Raw genomic sequence first — 23,245 nt, 5'->3', positions numbered from 1 at the left:
CATTTCCCACCTGTGTTTCAGAGGAGCCGTGGTTTTCTTTTGCAGCCCAGTCGTGGCAAGGTGTCTGAAGCAGATGGGGAGGAGGGGGAACCTGCAGGACTTTTAAAAGCCATCAATGATGGGGACTGACAGAGCGTGGACATATCTCCCTCTGCCTCAGGGTGATACTTTGGGTTTAAATGTAGCTAAACTCACTGGCTGACTCTGAAAAATCCTCATTTGTGCCAGCAGCTGCTGTTGAAATGCCTGAAGGACTGACCCCTGCTCAACACCTATAAATGATCCATCCCCCAGTGCAGCAGCCCGAAAGGATTGCCGAGCATTTGCAGGTTGCACACGCCGAACGAAAAAACCCTGCTAATTACAGTCTGCATTTCTTTGCGAAGTAGAGTAAGTGCCTTCACAGAAAGAGGCTCCTTCATCAATTAATTATCTTCCATCTTGGAGTCACGGAGGAAGACTGGGAAAAAGTAGTAGTGCTTCTTAACACCTAATTTGCCTTTTCTAGGAAATCAGAGGGGCTCAGTGGGTTGGGGTACATTTGATTGAGGCTGCTGTTGATTTTGCCTCCTGTTTTCCAATGGCCAACAGGAAGTTATAAAACCTGAAATAACCTTGATTGTCTTGGGGGGTGCTTCACTTCAAAGAGTACCATTCCCTTTTCGGCATGATGACAAGAATGATCTAGAAACAATGTAAAATATTATTTCCTGTTAGTTATGGGCAAACCACATCCAAGTCATCGTTTTGAGCTTGTCACAGGTTAGAAATCTGCCATTGTAATGTGACTGGAGATCCTGCTGCAGTCCTGAGCTATCACCAGCCAGTGCCGGCGCCAAATCCCTTGTCGGAGCTTCCCCCGGCAGTGGCTCAGCCCTGGGGCTATCTGTAACCCCCCAATTCATCTGACCCTGTGCCTAGAAAAAAACCCATCAGCTACAGGCAGGGAGGGGAGACACTTCTTTCTTCCTTTGCTTGGCCACCGTCTGGTTTTGGGAGGTGCTCTGCTCCCCCGACAGCCAGGTGGCTCAGCAGCATTGCTGGTATTTTCTGCTTATCCTCATTTTTGCTCAGCTTCCCAAACAGCTGCCACCTCCTTCCCCTCAGACAGATGCATTTTGGTGATGGGCAGATGTTCTTGGAGGCCAGAGATGGGAATTATTAAATAAGATTAAATTTGGGGGCAATTTCAACAGTCTTGTTCTTAGTGACCTTCCTAACAGGGCTGTTGCTGTCAGAAGTCCTGCCTCAGCCGGGTCACCACCACCTGCGGCGATGGAGACCCCCACGGCACCAGCCAAGTAGCCCCAAAAGGCTCCACCAGCCCACAGCAGGGACCTCCCGGTTTCATCCCGATCTCAAAACATCCTGCAACAAGTTGTAGCCACCCAGGGCTGCCCATGGCCGGAGCTTAAGAGACATCAACAACGGATGCTGCCCCAGCTCTGTGAGGGGCAGAGGGACAGCCCAGACCCCTGGGGACCGCCGGGGAAGGTGGAGGGATGCTGGCACCCATGGTGGCTGCCTCCCCTCTGCCCGGGTGTCAAGACAGACTGGATTCACAACGGAAGTGATAATTTGCAGAATGTATGCCAAGCCAGGAACATCAAGGATAAATCACTCATAACTGGGAAGATGATAATAACAGAAGCCTCTGAGGAAATCTGTACTGCTGAATAGTGGATTTTATATTTTTTTCTTTTCACTTGAAGTCACTAATGAACCTCATGTTGAAATCTTCAGAAAGACTCACCTTGGGGGGTATTGGGGAAATATTGATAATAGTGCTTGGCACTTCTGAGGCACAAACATTGTCACAGCAGTCGGACTGCATGCCTCTGTGTTTTACACCCCCACCCCCATGGCTCTTCCTGCCTGCAAGGTGCAGGCATAGTCCAGCAAGAGGTCAGCATCCCCCAGGCCAATCCTCTGCTCTGCCTCCCCCCACACCCCTTGCCGTAGCCTGATCCCCGGGGAAGGGACTGTTAGCTCAGCAAGAAGATGCATTTAATCCAAAACTTTCCCAAGAAGCAATGTATTAGCTGTAAAGCAGCTTCTACACTTTATTGCTGGTAATTTACAGCCCACACTGTGAGACAGTGTAATATTGCAAGCAATTAACAGAGATATGACTCAACAACAGCCACCTCAGGTCAGATTTTCAAGTGTTCATCGTTCATAATTAAGAAGGGATTGGGAAAGCCACGGCTGCTGCCCTGCTTCCCCGGCACCTCTCTGCCAGCAGCCATCGAGCTGCGGGGCTCCTGCCCATGCCGGCAGATTTGCCGCTGGAGGAAGAGGGATATTTATTTATTAAAGAGAGGAGGAATAGTCTCAGGGAGCTGTCAGCAAAGACACCCACTGACCAGCAAAAGGGAGGCTTCACACGCTGTCGGGGGCGGTTTAAGCCCAGCCTTGCAAAGCTGCAGCCCCTTGTGCTGCGGGTACGGGCTGTGCGGGGTCTGGCACCGGGGTGCTGGATGCAGAGGGAGGTTTCCATGAAATCCCAAATCCTTCAGCCAGCTGCCCTCTTCCAGCAGCCTGGTGCCTCCGGCCGCCCTGCTCACTGCTGCCCATCCCAGAGACCCAGCCAGGCTCAGCTCCAGGCGGTACAGAAATGCAAGGAGTTTTTTTTTTAAGCCCAACTAAACACTGAGCAGAGACCATATGTGCAACCCCTGGATTTGTCAAGTCACACCGTGGGTAAAATTGGGATGCTCCAGCATGCGGCAGGAACAGGGAGCCATCTCTAAGCAAGCAGCACTGGGGGCTTGTGAGCGAGACACGCTCCTGCCCTCCTGTCGGCTTGGGGCTCGCTGGCTGAGCCCTTTGCTGTCTGAGCTCCCGCAGAGGTATGAAGAAGTGTTTGACTTGGATTTACATCTCTCTGCAGAGATTCTCACTGTACCTTGGACGCGTGACACGTCGCTACCGACACTGCTGAACTGAGGTTAGCCTCGGGGTACAAGTCGGGAAACTGAGGCACAGCACTGAAGGGGTCACTCAGTGTTACCCGGCAGAGTCCGAGGCCTCCTGGCAGCATCCCTGGACGTCACCCGGGCGGGGGCCAGCCCAAGCCTCCCCACACAACACAGTGTGCCTGTTGGATGGTGTCACGCTGACTGGCTGGAGCGATCCCAGAGTGCTGTCCTCCTCCACCTACAGGCATACTGCACTCCCTTCCCTGCCCATCATGTCCTTCACCCCCACCCCCCCACCCCCTATGCCTTGATCCTTCCAGCAGCTCCATTTGCCCCTCTGCTGCTTATTCCCCGGGGTTAACATTGCTTGAGAAAATGAGCCTATTTAACATCTGCTTTTTCTCATCACCACCTGCAGCAGCCAAGCAATGCCCTGGGTAACGATGGGGTCTGCAAAGGGAAAAAAAATGGGATGGGAATAACACACAGGCACCAGTTACCCCTAGGATGTCCCCTTGGTGCCCAGCCTGGTGGACAGCTGGGCTACAGCCAAGGGGCTGCAGGCAGGGAAGGGTTAATGGTCCCTCCCTGGCTCAGGGTGCTATAAAAGAGAGGGAAAGGGAAAAAGAGGGTTTCCATCTCTTCTTTGAGGAGGGAGGATGCTAGAGGCAGGTGCTGCTTGTTGGAAGCACAGGGCTCAGGGCAGCCCCGGCTGGGCAGGGCTGCCTGCCCCATGGCTGCTCCCCCCACCCCACAGCTGCCCCCAGCCCCACAGTGCAGAGGAGCTGCAATGCTGCTGGAGGCACCCTGGTGCCTTTGGTCCAGAGCCACTGCTGTCCCCAGCACCTGAGGTACATGGCATGTGTCTGTCTCTAGAAATGTGGCAAGATGGGAGCACCCAGGGGTATGATGACTTCTTGGCTCTCGTGGGAGCTGCTTTCTCTCTTCTTGGCTGCTGAAATTGTTCAATTTCAAATTTTTGCATTGAAATTGTTGTTTCAATTTCAAAGCCAAGCCAGGCTGCCGGTGGATAAAACTGGAGCTGGTTTGGGAGCGGGGATGTGGTGGTGTGAGCAGCCACCTCACCTCTGCTATGGGGTGGGCAGGGGGACTTGAATGACAGGTGTTTGCCAGCTGATGTTAGGAGCTGGCTGTAGCTGATGGGGGGGGGGGGGGGCAGCCTTTGCAAAGGTGGGTAATAACTGGAGAAACATGCCCAACATCCTTGAACCTTTGGGAGTGGGAGCGCCCTTCCCCACTCCCAGGGACAGCCAGCTGGGATCCTCATCCCTTGGCTGGCAGGGGTGGGTACCCCAAGGGATGTGCACCCCAGACCCAGCGGGGTAGCCAGCAGTGCTGAGCGAGACAAGGCTCCTGCTCGTGGCTTGGGGCACTGCTGCCGTGTCCCGCCTCCCTGCGCACGGGTGCGAGCAGACCACCACACAGAAGCAAACCGCCTTGCTCTACTAGATAAAGCAGCATTTCACAGCGGGTGGTAAAAGTGGAACAAACTAGAGTGGCCGCCAGACGTGTGGTACAGTCCCTGGTGGCAGCAGTGGGCAGGGACATCATTCTGGGGGCTCACCAAGTCGTCACCCCCGAGGTGACCCTGCTTTCAGCTAGCCACTGGTCCATGGCACCTTGCCTAGCAATTCCCAATGCTTAAAGGAAACCACAGGGCCAGTCTGTGTAATAGCTGCTGATTTATCAGTTTTGCCATAAACCATTATTCATTATCTATGTTTCACTGGATAACCTGGACCCTGTTGAAAAAGTGCTATTTCTTCTGCAGTCAGCTGTATTTTAATAAGTTACACTACGGGTAAAACACCCCCAGAGAAAATCCAAGCATTGTTCCATTTATCAGCCATGGAAAGTTCAGAATAAAAATATACCAAGGTGAGGTAATGTACTGTGACATTGTGCAAGTTAATTTATAAAAGAATTAACTGTGTTTAGAACAGCAGGAGAGAGGAAGAAACTGCTTTCTTTAGCTAGCTAGTGTTGGAATGGCCCTAAAATGAAACATACTGCTGGAAAAATATTTCTTCTTTAAAAGATGGGTTGTTTTTTCCAGGTGGTGTGTTTGGGTTTTTTGGCTGGTGGGTTGTTGGGTTTTTTTTTGTTTTTTTTTGTTTTTTGACAAGTTCAGGTGCTAAAAGTTCAATGGCAATGAGTAAAACCAGGGTTGAAGCTGACATGCAACTCCATGGGCAGGTCAACCCAGGGAACTTCTGGTGTTGGGTAATTCCCATCAGCTGGAGCTACACTGCCTGGCGTCCTCGTGACTGTTAATTAAGTAATGTTATCGAGAGCTCTGGGTTGATAGAGGCTACCAAAGGCTTGCCTGGGCTATGCCTTGTGAGGCTGCCCAGGAGGCTTGGAGTGGCCCCAGGGGCAGGAGGGCTTGCCAGCACCAGGGTGTCTTGGAGCTTCAGGCTTCTTTCAAGCAAAGCTCACAGGTATTTGGCCACCAGAAGCATCCCACGTGCTTTGAGGTCCCTGAGCGGGGAGGGGATGTGGGCACTGCCATGTGTCCTCTGCTGGCGAAGGGTGCTGCAATCTGTGGCTGCCAGCTGTCAAAGGCTTGGAATGCAATTTATCCGGGGAGATTTCTGTGCTGTTTTCTATGTCTGCACTTCCCTGGGTGCCTTCAGGACACAAGATCTCTTCTGGGCAAGTCACAGCACCTCCCTGGGCACGTCTCCCCTCCCCAGTGTGGGTTCCACTCCCACTGCATGCAGCCGGAGATGCAGATGCACGGGAACGTGCATCACAGCACGCATGATCCATGTGGACATGCATCGCAGCAGCCCCTGTGGCATTGTCTTTGCTGGCCATGGTCCCCTGTGCTCCGGCCGCGGGCTGCGGTGATGTGCGGATCCTGCACACCCGAGCTGCAATGACTGACAGGGCCAGGCGAGCCCATCCAGGGCTTTTATTCCAATGAATGTTTGCAAACAACTTCTTCCCCTTTATCTGGCAGCTTTTGCCTCTGCTTTGCAAAAGCAGTGAGGAGTCTCTATGTAGCAGCTGTTTTTCAATTAATGATTTATAATAGATCAAGGAAATGAAGCTGCTGGAGGAAGAGAGGAACAGTTTGGGCGCTTGGATGGCCTAATGAAGTCCCATCGAAGTTCCCGTTTGTTGTCAGCTATTAATTCCCTCTCCAATTCAGTCCCCAAATTACTTTCCCTAGAACTGAATCTAAATATGAAAATCAATTAAGAGGGGAGAGAGTAGCTACATCTGGGAGAAGAGGCAAATATAATGACAAATCACCTGGTTCCTTTCAAGCATGCAATTAACATTTAGAGTTATTTTGAGGAAGGGGGGCTTGGAAATGCTGCTTCACAGAAACTGCTAGATCGATTTTTCTGAGCTGAGTGCTAGAGATTCTTCAAAGTTACCGAGGGCTCTGTCTTGGGATAAAAATATAAAAAAAGACAAGAAATCAATGCTGATAATTAATTTAACAGAACCTATTCTTTCTTTCTCTTTCCAGTCAATGCAAAGCGGAAAATCATACAGTAGCTGAATTTTACATTTCCGTAGAGATTGTGCTGGGACAAAATGAATTAAATGCTGATAAATTACTTCAAAAGTTCTGATACATAGTGAATTGGGGGTTTTTGATTGAACTGGAGGAATTTGTCATCACTTCCCACCGCTGCCCTTACAAGGGGGGATTACCATCCAGCGTGCCTGGGCAGCCACGCCCTTCAGAGACGATGCAAGCATGATCAGAATGTGGAGAGCGTTAAGCTGGAAAACATCAGTTCCCCGGCTCCTTTTTTAGAGGGATTAGTTTTTTTAGCACTGGTTCACCTTGGCCTGGCTTGATGTGCAGGTGGTGCCTTTGAAAGCCCAGCACCCGTGTCGGGAGCTCATGTCCCAGCCAGGATCCTGCATGTGTCCTGCAAATAGGAGCAAAAAGTAGAGTTATTGTACTGGGGACAGATATTATAGCAGGGCCTGTTGCGTTGGGACAAGGGGGAATGGTTTTAGACTAAAAAAGGGTAGATTCAGACTAGATGTAAGGAAGAAATTTTTTACAATGAGTGTGGTGAAGCTCTGGCACAGGTTGCCCAGAATGGCTGTGAGTGCCTGATCCCTGGCAGGGTTCAATGGTCAGGTTGGATGGGTCTGAGCACCCTGGGCTGGTGGAAGGTTGTCCCTGCCCAGGGCAGGGGGGTGGACTTGATGTCCCTTAAAGGTCCCTTCCAACCCAAACCATTCTGTGATTCTATAAATAGTTTAGGGGTTTTGCAGGGCTGCTGCCTAGAGCTGGACTCTGATCCTGGAGCAGGGATGAGTGGGCAGAGCAGCAGCACAAACTTTGCTCTGTCCAGTGGCATCCAGGCAGAGAGGAGCTGGCTTTTAATTATTCAAAACTCATCTTCCCTCCCATTAGAAACAAATGGGAAGCCGATGGATTTTGGTAATGAATCCCCAGTTGGGTACTTAGGTTTAAAGTAAAACCTGTCCAGTTAAATGTATCCTGTGGAAATGGATTTGATTGCTCTAATCTTCCAATTTCATTTTGGTGGCAGTGTTAGCATATCACCAGACAGAAGGGCTGTGCAAAGAATATGAAAGATCGAAAATAAGAAAGAAAAATGGTCTCAGACAGGTTTTACTTTTGGGCTCGGTTTCAACAGCAAGGCAGAGGCTGCAGGCAGAGAGGAGCTGGGGACCTGTGGCTGCAGCATCGGTCGGGTTTGCCTGCAGAGCTGCCTGCGCTCCGAGAAAGGAAAAGATCTGGATTGACTTTTTTCAAATGTATTTCATGGATAGCGTGCTGTGGCCTAAACAGTTCTGGGGTGAGAGGAGGAACTTGTCTGTGCCATGCAGGCATGGAGGGAAGCCCAGGGTGCTTGTGGAAAAGGGGCTTTGTAAAAACTGGGGCTGGTGAGAGGAGTTTGCCGCTGTTAGTGCGGCATTTGGTCCCTTGCTCCATCTGCAAATTGTTCATGAACTGATCAGTTTCCACAAAAATACCCTACATTTCTTGATTAATGCATGGGACACATGGCCAAGGGCGGTGGGTTTGCTGTCTGGGGGTGTTGTGGCCCATTCCTGGCAGTGGCTCCCCCAGGAACCCCGAAGGCTGACATCCCTGGGATGCTGGCCTGCACCTCCAGTACATCCTAGGGTTTGCCCAACCTCCAAGGGGCAGAAACATGAGATTTTGCTCATGTACAAACGAAACTTGTTTTTTTCATATTGTTTGTGTACAAACACAGGGAATTCCGCCCTCCCCCCAGTGAAATCCTTGACTTCTCATTCCAGCATAGGGCTGTGGTATTGTGCTTCTGCATCCCAGCTCCCTGGTTACCTTGATAACATCTGGGAAGAATTAATACACAGTATCAAAATCTAAAGCATCTGGAGGCAAGTCCAGAGATGCCACTTGAAAACACACAAGCCCTTCTAAACCCCGTGAAAGAGTGAGTGGAGCAGTTTCCTTTTTAGCCTGGATGGCCCAGTGAGGAGCAGCAGCTGTCTGCTTTGTGCGCTCACAGATCTCCATCCTTCATAAGAATCTGGCCCCTGAGATCAGACCCAGATGCTTTGCACCAAGCTGGAAAAAAAATTGCCATGCCAGGCAACCAAATCTGCTCAGTATTGAAAAGGAGAAAAAATTCACCCAGTGCTTTGGAGTAAGGGGTGGTATCTGGAAAAGGAAGGGCAGCAGAGGAAAGGTTGCGTTTGTTATCTTTGTTGTGTCTTTTTTATTTTATATTATATAAAATTATATCATAGGCTTTTTCTCTTTCTGCTTTCTCATTGTTTTTCCTTAGAAGCGGTTGTGCTGTCCCCACAGTTGGGTAATGAGGGTGCAAGTTGCAAACTCTGTTAATTAGAGGTCACTGAGGTATTGCCGAAGCAGCCTCTGTTAAACTCTCAGTGCTCTGTTGTCCCAGAACAAACTGCCACCCCCGGTTCAGCCCAAGCCTTCCTAGGGGGGAGTTCAGGTGCCTGCTGCTCCCTGTTCGCCTGGTGCAAACCCAGGCAAGCTCCGGGGCCGTGTCCCGCAGCAGCAGCCCAGCATCACTCCAAGCAGAACTGAGCCTTGCATGGCTTTTTTGCTTTTTTTTTTTTTTTTTTTTTTTTCCCTTTCTTCCCCCTCATTAACAAATAAATCTCTTGGTGGATGAGGTTTATGTGATGGATATTGGCCATGATCCGAGTAGGGCAGACGATCATGTTCAATTATTTTATTAGCAAGATGAGGCTCATCACGATGACTCCGCACACCGGCTCTGGGCTGGGTGCAGCAGGCTGCTGCTTGCAGCAAGGTCAGATGCTGCTCGCTGTGGCACAGCGGCCGGTCCAGTCCCATCCCCAAGACTTCTAAATTGCATGTGCCCTTGCCACTGGCCTGGGCCACATGGCAGCTGCTTAAAATTAAGGAACTCTTATTTTTGCCATCTTAAAAAATATATAAATGAAAGATAAAACAAGAGGATGATCAAGGGTTAAACTTTTTTTGGCCCAGTTCAGTTGCCGTGTCTGTATTTGGAGCTTTTGTTGAGTTCCTACCCTCAGTTTTATTAGCATCAAACCCCAGCACGTTTGTCATGGGGAAGGAGAACATCAACTGACAGTTTTAGGCCAGGGCCAAATACATCACTCATCAGGCAGCTCCGCAGCCGCCTCCGTGCATTTGCTGGGGAGGATAGAGGGGACGTTCCTGGCCCAGGGCTGCCTGTCCCTGCAGTCAGTGAGGACGGTGGGGAACAAGCTGGCCCCACACCGCCTGCCCTGTTCTCCATCCTGGCTGCCACCGTCCTTTTGTCCTGTCTGTGTTTAAGCATGTCATGCCCAGACAGAGCCCCAAGCCAGAGCCTGCAGGAGCCACCACAGCAGTTGCTGAGCGCCAGTTTCTCCAGCCTGGGAGGGCTGTGGTACATCCCTTGGGGGATGCTGCCAGGGCAAGGTACGTGCCAAGGAGCTCAGAGGTTTTGCGTGCTCCGTATGGCCCCAGCAGCGATGGAAACATGTCTGAAGGTAAAGCAAGCTCATGCTTTGCATGCAAAGCCAAGGCAAAGACAAAACCCATGCAGGGCTGGCTGGACCCACTGAGACATCATGCAGGAGGAGGCAGGACCCTGCCACCAGCCCTGCACCATCCATCCCAGAGGGCTCATACGAAATAATTTTGGTCTATTGCCACGCTCGAATAAACCAAAGATACTGCTGAGCCTCCTGGAGGGCCCCACTACCCCTGCCTGGCAGCTGAGGAGAGGCAAAGCACCTTCTGGCTGCGTGGATGCCAGCAGGGAAGGGAGCACGCATAGTCCTCAGCATCACCCAGAGGCAAGTGGCACAGGGGAGGGGAAGGTGGAGATGAAACACTCCATTAACGGCCCAAGTATTATGTGCCAGGCAGCACAGCGCCCTGAAAGCCAGAGAATTTAATCAAAAAGACGCTGTCAGGCTGAATAGCATCAGCAGGAGAGGCACCTGGGCTGGCAGCTCGGTGGCGGCAGTGAAGCCTTCCCAGTGGCTGTTGGTTAACTTGTATTTGAGCAGGTCAGTTCCCACTGATTTTGGGGGTCACTGGATGAGGGGTTTATCCCGAGGTGAAGCAAGCCCTGCAGTCCGGCTGGGTCAGCTTCTTTCTCGGGCCATAGGAGGTGGCAGCTGCGGGATTTGTCCCCAAGTGTGTGACACGTCCACCCTCTAAGGTGGCAGTGTGGAGGAAGACAAATGTTACTTGCACGCAAGAAAGCAGCTGTTTGGAAAATAAGAAATGTGGAAAGGCTTGGTAAGAGGTCAGGCATGGGGGGAATTCTCTTCTCCCCGGTGGGAATCCCTCTGTCAAAGCCCTGGGGTGATGCTCCTGCTGCAGCCAGCCAGCCCCAGGCTGCCCGTGCTTCCTTCCCTGAGAGTTATCCGCAGCAATCCCACGCCTTTTGGTGCCAGCAGCGATGCTCTGGGCGGGATCTGCCTCTCCCCTGCAACCCCCACTCCTGCCAGCCCTCTCCCTGCATGTGCTGGGGTTGAAATTACTCATCCCTCCCCTCGTCCCCAGAGTCTGTAAGAGGAAAATTGGTTGCTAGCTTTGCCCACAGCTCGAGTAATGCAGTGCTAATAGCAGAAATGGTTTTATCTGCCACCAGGACACAGGGCTGGGGTGGGGAGCGCTGACCCGTGAGATCATTATCTGTGCCTAAAGATGCTGCATGTGTGACCTTTCTGGACAGTGATGCTCGTCATCTCCCTCTTTTTCTGCTTCATTTAAGTGTTGCTCTTGACTCTTCCACTGTCTGATGTCCCCTTACGGCTGGGAAAACCAGCAGTGCTCCCTCCTGCCCACCCCGGAGATGCTGTGGGGCATTCTGGCAGTGTCAGCATCCATCCCAGACCATGCTGTAGTTTTACCTGCCACGTGAACCTTTTGCAGGGGTTTTTCTCTGTTGCAGCCAGCTCCCAGACCTCTGCCCACGTTTCTGGGGCATAAGGGGCTCTCAGCAGTGAGAAGGGTGTGAAGTGGGGGCAGAGAGAAGAGCAAGGGGTCTCAGGAGGCACAGGCAGAGCCGGTGCTGGCTACCCAAGCCAGATGTAAGTATTTACCTGTGTCTTTTTCAAATGTGTTTGCCCCATCTGTCTTTGAATCTCTTCTTTAAAGGGCTGGTGTCTGGAAGAACACCTTGGGCAAAAAGGGACATTAGCAGGGAGCAGCACTGAAAGCAGCTGGAATAGCCATTTGGGAAAGGGGCTGGGGGAGCTGGGATGTTGTGGGGACAGCAGGCTGCAGCCTTTGTCTTCAGTCAAAGTGTGCAAGGGGCTGTGGGTGTATCCTGTGCCCTCAAGCAGTTCCCCTCCACCACAAGCCATTACATTCACACATATGTGTGCAGTGGGACTTCATTCCCCAAGTGCCTCGGTGTAGCGAGGTCCCCATATGACTTACAGCACCCACAACCACCGAGCAACCCAGGGTGCTCCCAGAGCAGCTAGGCAAGGAGGAAAAACCTCTCAGCTGCTGAAACTTCCCTGAAAGAGCTCCACAAGTATCAAAATATATGAGGTTTATCCAATTAATAACTGCATGTGCCGATCCTATTTGCTCAGCTGCGCCTGCATTGCCGGTACCTTGCTGATTCCCAGGCAGTGAGGATTTGTGGTGTGTGCAGGCAGACAGCTGCTGCTGCTGAGCAGGCTGCTTGCTCACGCAGGGATGGAAATCCACAGATCCATCGGTACTGACCCTGCCGCGGCTGATGCTCTCTGGTGAGGTTCCTCTGCTCTGTGCCTGGTGGCTGGGATGGCAGCCAGAATGGCTGCGTCCCCCTGAGACAGCCAAAAGGAGGCCACCTCCCCAGACCTGAAGGTATAAAAGCCCACCCTGGTGTGTACCATCTCCCTGAGCTCTTCTCTCCTCCCTTGGGAAGACCTGGCTTGCAGGGGATGAGGTGACAAGGCACTGCTCAGCTGGGATGTTGAGGCATGTTGATGCTTTCTTGTTCTCCCTGTCCTGCTGCAACACACCCCTTCACCCCCTGTCCTGCTGCAACCCACCTCTTCACACCCACACACGCTTGGGTTTAGCCTGAGATCCTCATTCGGCAGCAGGGAGTGGGGAGCTGGCTGTCGGTGGGGCTAAGGTGACTGTTCCCGTTTCAGCTGCTGGGTTCAGCTCTACAGCACAGCTGGATCCTGCTGGGGGGGACAGGAGATGGGTAAATCTGGCCTGTAGGGACCCCCCCAGCACCACAGCTTTACTAATGCTGGTGGGGTTCAAGGCTCTGCTTAATGCTTCTAACGTCATCAAAACCCCTCTCAGGGAAACCACTAAAATCCCAGCTCAAGTGGCCCAGTTGGTGTCCAGCATTTTATTGCCTGCACATGAACAGAGCAAAAATGCAGCATCTGTTGAAGCGCTGCAAAACATCTGCGCCCAGCCCAGCCCAGCCGATGGGAACCCCCTGGTACCTGCTGGACCCTGCTCCAGGACCCTGCGCAGGACCCTGCCCCAGCCCAGCAGCTTTCCTGGCTGTTTGCCCTGCCTTCTGCTTGGGTTTAACTCAGCAAATGCTGCTGTAGGCTGTGACGCTGTGATCCCCTCCAAGCAGGTCCATAGGGAGGGGGGTTGTCCTGCGTCTTAGCCAGAAATTCTTCTTTCTCCCACTATAAAAATATATATGTGTGTGTATGCATATATACATACATACAAATATAAGATAGGCAGATTTGCAAGTTGATATCAAATCACACACTGTACAGAAGCGTGGTTTTGCAGTTGGAGAAACTGAGGCACAATAGCGCTTGCTGGCTTGCACCTGGAGTCACTGGGTGAAGAAATCAAGGTTCTTCACATTTATTCAATTACTGTACCATAGGGACAGCCCCCTGCTGCCCTCCCCCCCACCCCAGCTGCCTTCGTGCCAGGCCTGCCTGCCTCACCTGCATCCCCCATCCATCCCCATCCTCAGGCCGGGCTGTTTGCAAGTGCTTTCAGGTCACAGAGGCACCGGCAGGTGCTCAGGCTGCTCCTCCCTCAAACGGTGCTTTGGTGTCACTGCCAGAGGGTTTGCTCGTTAGGCCAATCTACCCTTTATTTCCAAGCCCATTTGCAGGCGGGGGTTATTTGGCAGTTTATTTCTGCTTGTGCTCATCTCTCTTGTCAGATGCAGCACGAGTACAACTGTGCAGAGCAAACCGCGTGCAGATGGGGAGAAAGCACCTCTTTTTTTTGCCAGGTATGCTTCTTTGTCCAATGTTACACAAAAAATGAGATTTGCATTGGACTCTCATGGGGCTAAAAGGTACCAGTGTGAATTGGGATTAGGGTTTTGGTTGTGGGTTCCCCCTGCGCACCCCCCCCCCCCTTTTTTTCTTCTTCCTTTTTTTCCATGAGGAATGAAAGCAGTAGCATCATGGCCACAAAAGAAGAGCTTTCTTGGAGAAGATCCAGGCTGGTTTGACACTCTGTTGCCCTGAATAACAAGGATCAAATAAAAAAAAGAAAGAAAAAAACCCCAGAAATTCCAGCAGCTGCTGCTCCTGCTGCAGCATTGCTAATCCAACAGCTGAAGGTTTATTTGTACTGACTAAGCTGAAGTGAGCAACTTAATTCCCTTTTAATTCTCTTCAGAAGGCTTCCGAAAGCCTAATAGCTGTCTTCTTGCATGCAATTAACTCAGAGGCAGCCCCCAGCCTTCCCAGGCTCCGTGGGTTTGGTGGTGGTGGCTGGGCTTTTATTACCCCTTCCCGATACTGGGTGCGACTTGGGCCCAGGAGCAGGACTGATGGAGCTGCTGAAGATTAAGCTATTATTTTGTGGGTGCTTTATGCGTTACTCAGGCAGCGATGGCAGGGCTGCTGCAACTGCTCCTGGCAGGGCGGCTGCCCAGGGGTGGCCTTGCTTTGTCCCCTGCCACGTGCCATGGGGCCACCCTGAAATCTGTCAGCCAAGGCTTGGCCAGATGTAAGTCTTTAGAGCCTCCCCTGGCCCTAGGGCTCCAAAAAACATCTCAGGGGGTGGTTAATACACTGTAAATCCCACTTAGTATTTGCAGCATCTCTGTGAGCATCTCTGGGCTTGCTGTGGACATGGCAAAGCTGTTCAGTGCTGGCTTTTCCCTGACAGCCCAGACTGCAGAGCTGCCGAGCCCTGCACTGAGACCCTCACATCCCTGCACATGCTGGCTAAAATCTTGGGAAATCTTGCAGAGCATCCCACCTCCCTCTGTCTTGGGTCGACATAAATTATTCCAGCCCATCAAACTAATTTCCACCCAGCCCCGGGTGGGTGCAAGGCAATCTTTCACTACAAGAATGCCTTCAGCAAATAAATCACTCAAAACAAACCCCAAAAATCAAACCAAATAAAAAGAAAAAAAATAACCCCCCAAAACCCCAAACCCCATACTATTTTGTAGTCAAAATCACATATCTATTAACCAGTGTGGGCTTTTGTGTGGATTTCTGGGTGTGAGCCCTGCAGAGCAGGGACTGCTCCTCTGCAGCCCTCTGAACCCTGGAAAACATTTATAAGACTAGGAATGGGATTGGAAATTGCACTTTTTGTATTTGAGGGATGGGGTGCATGGAGGCTGGGTGTCAGGATTGGAAACAGGGAGGACAAAGGGACCCCCCAGACATGCGTTGGGGAAGGCTGGCAGGAGAAACGGGGCTTTTACCCTCCTGTAGTATATAGTATCTGAAAACCTCTAGCCCACAACTACAAGTAGTTGAGAATTTGATGTAAAGCTTCTTTTTTTTTTCTTTTTCTTTCTTCACTAGAAAATGGTAAATCCAGGGGATATTTTCAGGGAAAAGGTTTGGTTTGACGGGTTTTGGTGGAGGGGGCTGGGGAGTTATTTCAAACTCTGCCTAAATAATCATCCAGTGGTGGTGGGGAACTGCTTCTCACTGGGAGGCTGAAGCCAATGCATCATAATTCAGAAAGAGCAAAATCAAATTGCTCCGCTTGGCTCAGTGACATCACTATTCCCCACTTCCCATAAAAGTAAGGCATTTGTTATTTATTTATTATGTTTCAATGCTGTGAGCCTAGCTTGCTGGAGAGGGGAGCTACTCTCATGTGGACGTTGCAGTTGTGGAGCAGCAAAGCTGCTGGTCTGGATCTCCGAGGATGGAGGATGCGGGTTCAGATCAGTCGGAGCAGCCGGGCTGGGGGCTGCCCTCTGCCCCGCTCGCTCCCTGAGCACCCCTGCTTGGCTCAGGGCTGTGACATGGCCCATCCACAGGGAGAAAGCTGGAATAGCCCTTCATGCTCGGGGGGAAACCTGTTGCAATGGTAAAGGATCTGGCAAGACTTGGGAAGGGGAGGATGCTTTTAGGAGGTTGTTAAACAACCAACTTGGGAAAGGGTGGATGCTTTTAGGGGGATGTTAAATAGCTGATACATTATTGCCAGTAACAGGGCTTTGGGGACAGGGCAGAGCTCAGGCATAGGGTACAGCTGACCCCACAGCTCGCCCCATGCCAGCCTGCAGGACAGTTCATGGAGCTTCCTCAGAAAAACCCTGCATCCCACCCTTCTTTGAAAGCTAATGAGCTGCTTGTAGCACATCCTTCAAAGAAACTGCCTGGTTGCTTTCCCTTGCTGCTTTCCCATGCCGTTTTTTTGCTTAAGGAGGAGCAGTTGCCTGCTTGGCTGAAGGATGCTGTCTGCTTAATGCCTGAGATGAGTAATTGGGACTGCTGGTACCCTTGGCCACGAGGTTTGGAGGTTTCCCCTTCATATCCCTCAGGAGACGCAGGGGAAACTTCTGAACTCACGCCTGCAGGTGGCAGGTCACACTAGGTGTCCCCAAGCCTTGCAGGAGGGGTACAGTGGGATGCCCATATCCAAGGACCCCGCTTTTGCTCCCCCGGCACTGCTGCCAGGACCAGCCCTTCCCAAGCGAAGCCGCAGCTCCAGTCTTCACTGACATCTAGCGGCAATGGGGACACTTAGGGCTGGCGGGGGGGTGCCTGCTTGAAGACAAACGAAGGGGGCAGCTTTTCCTGCAGGTCCCCATCGCCAGTGGGATGCTACCCCCTGGGGAAAGCCACCCCCCTGCTGCACACACCAAGCAAGGGAATTTGCAAATAATGTACCCGCCACTACCTTGGCTCTGCAGATGGGGACGTCAAGGTGGGGAGGGGGCACATGGCTTCGTCCCCTGTACCTGCTTGGTTCACTCTTTTTATCTGAGATTATGGAGGCGGGAGGGAGAAGCTTCATCCTCCCTTGTGCTCAGGGAAAAAGGAGCAATGTGTTTGCTAATCTGAGGCATGCAGCAGGAGTCATTAAATAGTCTAGGGTGAAAGGCTTTCTAAATATATAGTCCAGGGTGAAAAGATTTGCTCCGGGGCTTTTTAAATATAACAGCAACCTTTGTCGGCTGCAGGTTACCCACTCTGTCGCTGTTCTCCCCACTCCTCCAGCAGCCAAGAGCATGGCTGCCCTCCAGAGCAAGGAAGGGCTTTGAAACATGCTACTGGAGGCATCAGTCAGAAGGCTTTCTCTTATCTTTCTCGTCTAAAGGAACAAAAAGTTCTGGCAGGAGGAGCTGTCCTGGCTCTGCTTGACTCCAGCTAAAGGCTGTAAAGGGGGGGCGGGGGGAGAAAAAAGGAGCAGGAGGGACAGCTCCGGAGAGTGGAGAATGTTGAGGCTGGAGGGGCTGGGATGTGCCCAGCTCCGCAGAGGTGGTTTTCTCTCCATGGAGGGAGGTGAAATGCCACCTGATCTTGTTACCCCCCCAGGGATAATGGATGATGTTTCCCTGCACCCACAAACCCAGTTTGTAAAACCTGAGCTGCTGCAGCCACCCAGCACAACCCATCCCTCAGCACTGCCCAGGGTGGAGTGGCTCTTGGGGTTGGAGCCGACCCTTGCTGCCTGCGCTAATTTTACCTCCACCAAAAAAATGAAACCTGATTAATTTTGTTGCAGTGCAAACGAGGTTTTATAGCTTTTTTCGATCTATTCTGTTCTGAACTTCCCTCTTGAAGTGCTACAGAGCCCACCTCAGGCTCCACGCTGCTGAGAATCACTTATACAGGAACACATTATCTGATAGGAATCTGCCTGAGTTTTTTATTTCCCACTGAACACCCTTATCGCTGCCCCGGCTGTGTGTGTGCATGCAGGAAAGCAGTTCCTTCCTATTCATCTGCTAGCGATTTGGTCAATTCACTGCCCTCGGAGGACTATCAGACCACAATGGTCCAGCCATCCCTTTTCTGCAGAGTTTAGGTAATAATCAGCAGCTCAAAAGCCCCGTTCCCAACTCGAGGGCAGGAGGAGCGGAGCGAGGGGAGCCCAACCTGACTCCAAAGGGGAAGGTGAAACTCTTGTAGAGCTGGGACCCCCCTCCATGCCCGTGATCCCTGATCTACAGGGCTACCTAATCTAATCTGCTGATTTTCAAGCAAATTAGCTCCTGGGTAGATCTGATGTCAAGTGGCTCTGTCAAAAAAAATCTGCACGAAGAGGGAAGGCCAAACCTCCTTGCCAAGGAGGTAGGAGGCAACAACAGCTGGCAGACGTATGTTCCCATTGCTCACTGCAGTCGGAGCTCAGCATCTTAAGGCCCAAGGTATTCGAAGCTTGAAGCTAAGTGCTTTTTTAATGGAATAACATAGCCATGATTTATTTGAGGCTCATGTTTAGCATGCAGGACGGGTTTTTTCCCTATATCTCTTTTTTTCCTTGTCACTGGGAAGAAGAAAATAAAAGCCTGTAATCTTCAACTGGCAGATGCAGAGGAGATAAGCTTCAGGTGCCTCCCAACTCTCACACAGGAGTTTTGTTCTCCCACCTTATCTCCACCTCCAGGTCACATCATCTTGTGGCCTAGTGCAGGCCCTGGGGGGAGCACAGAGCACTGCTGTCCCTGTCCTTGTCCCCGCTCCGGGGGTCCGAGGGTGGGCTGTAGTCCCAAGCAATGCAAACAGCAGCATGTTCCCCAACAATAACCCTTATCCCAGCTGGTGCGGCTCAGCTGTGATGCACAGACTTTGCCAGCGATGATGTGAGTGCCTGGACCATAAACCCAGCCTGGTATGAGCATCCCTGGGAGGACCTGATGAGCACGAAGAAACCAGTTTTCCCCATCTCTTCAGGTATTGTAGTTTTCAGTGCTAATTATTGTGTGTTTTAATTCATCCATAACTGATACGATCTTCAAAGCTTAAATGTCTTGCTCTAACGCTTCCAGATTTTTATTCTTTTTTTCCCTTTGAACTCCTGCAAGGGAGCCTCTGGGACCTCACAGCTCTTACTTTATGTTTGCTTTTAATCAGCTTGCTTTTCTTCCCCAAAACAAAGACAAATAATACTGAAACGGTTTCTCCTTGGAAATTTCTTCACATTAAAAAGAACAGAGGGGGAAAGCGTGACTTGTTAGAGGCTGAATTTCCTGATGTCTTTCCTCCTTTTTATTTGGTTCACTGCAAGACAAACTCTCTTAATTTAGCTGAGAAATTGAAGGGCACATGTATAATTGGGCAGCGGTCCAGCCAGCTGGCTGCCTGGGGAACTGTGACAAGCCAGTACGATGAAAACAAGGTGATGGGGTGTCTCATCCCATCCAATGCTGCAGGGTTTCCAGGCTGGGAAGTCCAGTTCTTGTGGCAGAACACCGCGCAGCATTGCAGCAAGAGTGGCACTGGTCCTGGTGTGGTGGCAGCCTGGTCGCTGGTGCAGTGGACCACCTCTGGTAGATGCTGGGAGGCTGCCTTGTGCTGCTCCAACGTGATGGCTGGTGGGTCAGGGCGGTGGTTAGAGAGGTGGAAAGCATCTGTAGTGCCCATGAGTGCCATTCCTGGCCAGCAGCACTGAGGGTAGTGCTGAATTTCCTGGGATTATTCCAGAAGATGGATTTCTTGGTCAAAAGCACAAATCCTGCCCCTGTGAAGGCCCCAGACATGGGGACCTTGCTGTGCAGAGACCTCAGTTCATCGGTGAGCACAAGGAGTGGCTGGTAAGTGCACCCCTGCCACCACCCAGATGGGTCCGCACGGCTCCCGGGGGGCAACCCCATTCCCTCACAGCTCAGGGGTGCACAGCCTCGTTACTCTGCAGCCCAGGTGGGCTCCAGAAGGATGGGGGGTTCATGTGGGCATGTGGTTCACTGCAGGCAGGGCTCAGAAACCCTGGCATAGCCTGGGCGCCTGTATGGGCCGGCCAAGACATGATCCGTGCCAGGGGGGCATTTGCAGGGCCCTTTGCTCTTCTCCTTCCAGAGAAGCCAAGTGGAAAGTTTGGGGTCATTTCTCTGCTTTTCTCATATTCGCTCCCTGCTGGAGCTGATTTATCCCTGCGGCTTGCAGAGCTACATCCAAGAGGGACGTGTTTTGCCTTTGTAGTACACGAGATTGCTATAAATTATTAGCTTCTTTGTGTCAAGTGGAGCCCGACACAGCCCATAAAACTTTCTGGCCATGTTATTGCACTTGAACGTGGCACCAGGCTGCTGGTGGCAAGCTGGCCCAGACCCAAAGGACAGGGTTGCCAGTATAAAAAAGGGTTTTTTATTTTTCTCTAATGTGATACCCCCACCCTTGTTCCTAAAATCACCCACAGACTTTATAAGTCTGTGGAGCCTCAGCAGGAAGAGCTCTGTCCTCACTGTCACCCATGTCTCCAGATAGCCACTGCCTCCTCCAACTCTGCAGGTGCCACGGCCACCCCTCCACCACAAATGGGTGCGCAGAGCACCCCACAGCCTCTGTTTGCAAGGCTTGCGGGTGGAAGAATTATTATTATTGTTGTTGTTGTCGTCATTATTATTAATTATTATCATTAATTATTGTTATTGTTATTTAACCCTGAGGACAGAACCAGTGAGGGGAAAAATCAGCAGTCTCGAGGCGAGGTTGCAGCACGTTCAATCTATTATGCAGAAGTGATATGTGTGGGAGGGCAGAGGGGGAAGTGAAGGGGATCTCACGAGAGCCACAAAAACTGGACTTTTAATTTAAAAATATCCCTCGCTGACTTGAGTGTCTCTTCTGCGAGACCATTTTTTATTTCCCCCTGTACAGCACTAATCAGGAGGTAACAAGGGAGAAGGGGAAACAGATCGTCTCGCAGCTCTATCTCACTGATTTCAGTGCTGTAAATTATAGATATATATGGTACAAAAGAGTGCTGGGATATTAATTTCTGTTGTTGAAAATCACAGACCCTCTGCTTTAATTTACTGCTAAATAATAAATTACTCTGTAAGATACTCAGCAAAGATAAAGACACCTCAGTAAATCAAACAGCTCATAAGCACTTACAGATCAGTCTATCTTGTATGTGTACTTAAGTGGTTTATATTGTTCTCACAAAGCAGAAATAAGCAGGCATTTAACTGATGCTATCTGCCAAAATAAAGGATGAACCAGTGAATCAAATGGTTTCTTGCAAATCCTCATTTGCATTTGCAGAATTAAATGAAATGTGATGCTTTAAGGGTTCTGAAACATTTAGATACAAGCCCAAACTGTGCCTCACAGGAAGCAATGGCTGCAGCCAGTGGGGCCATCACGGAGAGCAGAAGGTGGGTTTATGTAGGTTTTATATAGGGTTTATCCACAGCTCAGCAGGAGGAGGAATGCAGTGCATGAGTAAGTCTGGATGAGACCAGGGCTTGGAGCCACCTCTCACCCCTGTGTGTGTCTCTGCAAAACCACCCTGAGCGTTCTTACAGCCCTCCACGAGAAATTGTGCAAACCAAAGTGACACAAGGGTGGCACCGGGAACCCAGATCTGCAGTGTAGATCTGCAACAGAGAGCCAGACCCCTGGCTGTTTCTGCCTCACTTTCCCTCTTGGCATGCAGAAGAGGCCACCTGCTTCCCTGGGCTGCCATGCAGGTCTCTCTCCTGGCTCAACATGTGTTTTCCTCTCTTCTCTGGGCCCATTTGTACCAGGCAGCAGTGGCAGCGCTGCTAATTACATCTGCAGGAAAGGCAGGAGCTCTCGGGCAGCTGTAAGTAAGATGGATGTTGGGCTCTCAGAGCACAGCCCTGGGGATCCAGCAAGGCGACGTCCCCAGCATGCCAGGCTCCAGCTATTTGCAAAGGCAAGTTAGAGTCAAATGATGCAATTAGAGTCTGAAGTGAAAATAAGATGTGGATGTGGCTAATTTTGACGTTTATACCACGTTTGTAATGCAAATTGGCCAAACTCTATAGGTATGTGACAGAAGGAGACTGCAAAGGGCACCAACTCATCCAAGGAGCCTGCGTTGGATGTCTCCCACATGGCTGCAGCCAGCAGCTCGTCAGGGTGGGGGGTGGGGGGCAGCCGGGGGCACGGGGGGGCTCTGTGAGCAGTAGCAGTGCCTGGCTGGGGACAGGGGACATCTAGGGCTGTGGGTCTTGCAGAGCAAGAGGGTGTCAGCGCTGGTCCCCACAAAGCAATACAAAGGAACTTCCCTGGGGTAGTTTCAGTGATCGGAGCTCCGGGTGTGCCTCCAGTTGCCTGTCTGCTGCTGGGACTTAACCCCACTTGCAGGGGGTACTGGGAGCTCCCGAGTGGAAAAGGACCAAGTGCTCTGGAGTATTTCAAAGGCATTTCAGAGCATGGGTCCCTGAGCACAGAACAACAGGCACTGCCATGGTCCTTTCAGGGCTGGCCCCAGCTACCGCTGGTCTGTGCACTGCCCAGCCTTCCTCCTGCTCAGACAGGGGCCCACTGCAGTTAAAGATGGTTAGTACACCCAGAGTTTGCAGGCATGCTAAACACCTCACTGCCAGCCCACAGAGCAGTCCTTGTTGCACAGTTTTCATGGGAGGACCAGATGAATAACTGCTGGTGTTGAGTCCTGGCCTGCAGGCAAGCATACAGCCAATGAACATCACCTCTGAGATCCAGCTGTGCTGGTAGAAGGAGTTAGCATCCTGCAACAGCTTGTGACATGGACACAGATGTGCTGGTTGGGCACTTTGGAGAGGGCTCACCATCCCACTTTGGAGTTTGTTTCAGCTCTGTGAAAAGGTCTGAGGATGCTGTTCTGCAGGTGTTAATTCATGCACGTGATGCTGAGCCACCAGGCAGCAGAGAGGAGCTCAGGGCTAGGTACAGTTAGTCGGTGCCTGAGAAATTAGTCAAGCTTCATGACATACTGCTTGGAAGCTTGATGCTGTCTGCTGGAGGATAAATAATACCTGATACAGCTAATATGAGAGAAGCACAGCCATACGATACTGGATCTGGTAGAAATTTTGCCACAATGAGTTATTCTTCCAAAAAGCCCCCAGCAGGTGGGAGACAGCAGCGTGGATGTGCCATGATCAGCAGCATGCCTGGCCACCCCAGTGCTCCCATCGGGTTGCCTGCTCTCATATTTATCATCTTCGGAGTAGAGGACACCAGCCCAGCTGGTTCCACCTGAATTGTGCAAACTGCCTTGCTGGCAGGTTGATGGGAGAGAAACCTCCAGCTGGGGACAGTGACAAGTGCCTGAGAGAGAAAATATCTTTCCCCAGCACAGCTGGATTTGGTCAAGGATGTTTCTTTACAAGCAAGCGGGTTTGAATAGTGATTCATAAGATACATGAACGTCTGCAATCTTCTCTGTGGCAGCGGATTGGGAACAGCAGAGATGCTGATGGGAGTAATTCTAGAAACAACTGAGCTCTGTGGAGTGGGAAATTTTCACTTTGTTTTTCAGGTTAAGCCAGAGATCCCCAAGCTTTCAGCTCAGCAGCACTGCAGCCCCATGGCAGGGTAGATGTCCATGCTTCGAGTGCCTTGGGCTCAGCTGTCCAGGTGACATGACCGGTCATCCGACCAGCTGTGACGCTCTCCATCCAGGGAGATGCTCATTCACTTGCATTTTGATCTCTGCTGGCTGCGTTTTC

The sequence above is a fragment of the Falco rusticolus genome, chromosome 1, assembly GCF_015220075.1.
Source record: "Falco rusticolus isolate bFalRus1 chromosome 1, bFalRus1.pri, whole genome shotgun sequence".
Lineage (NCBI taxonomy): Eukaryota > Metazoa > Chordata > Aves > Falconiformes > Falconidae > Falco > Falco rusticolus.
This window is presented reverse-complemented; position numbering follows the sequence as displayed.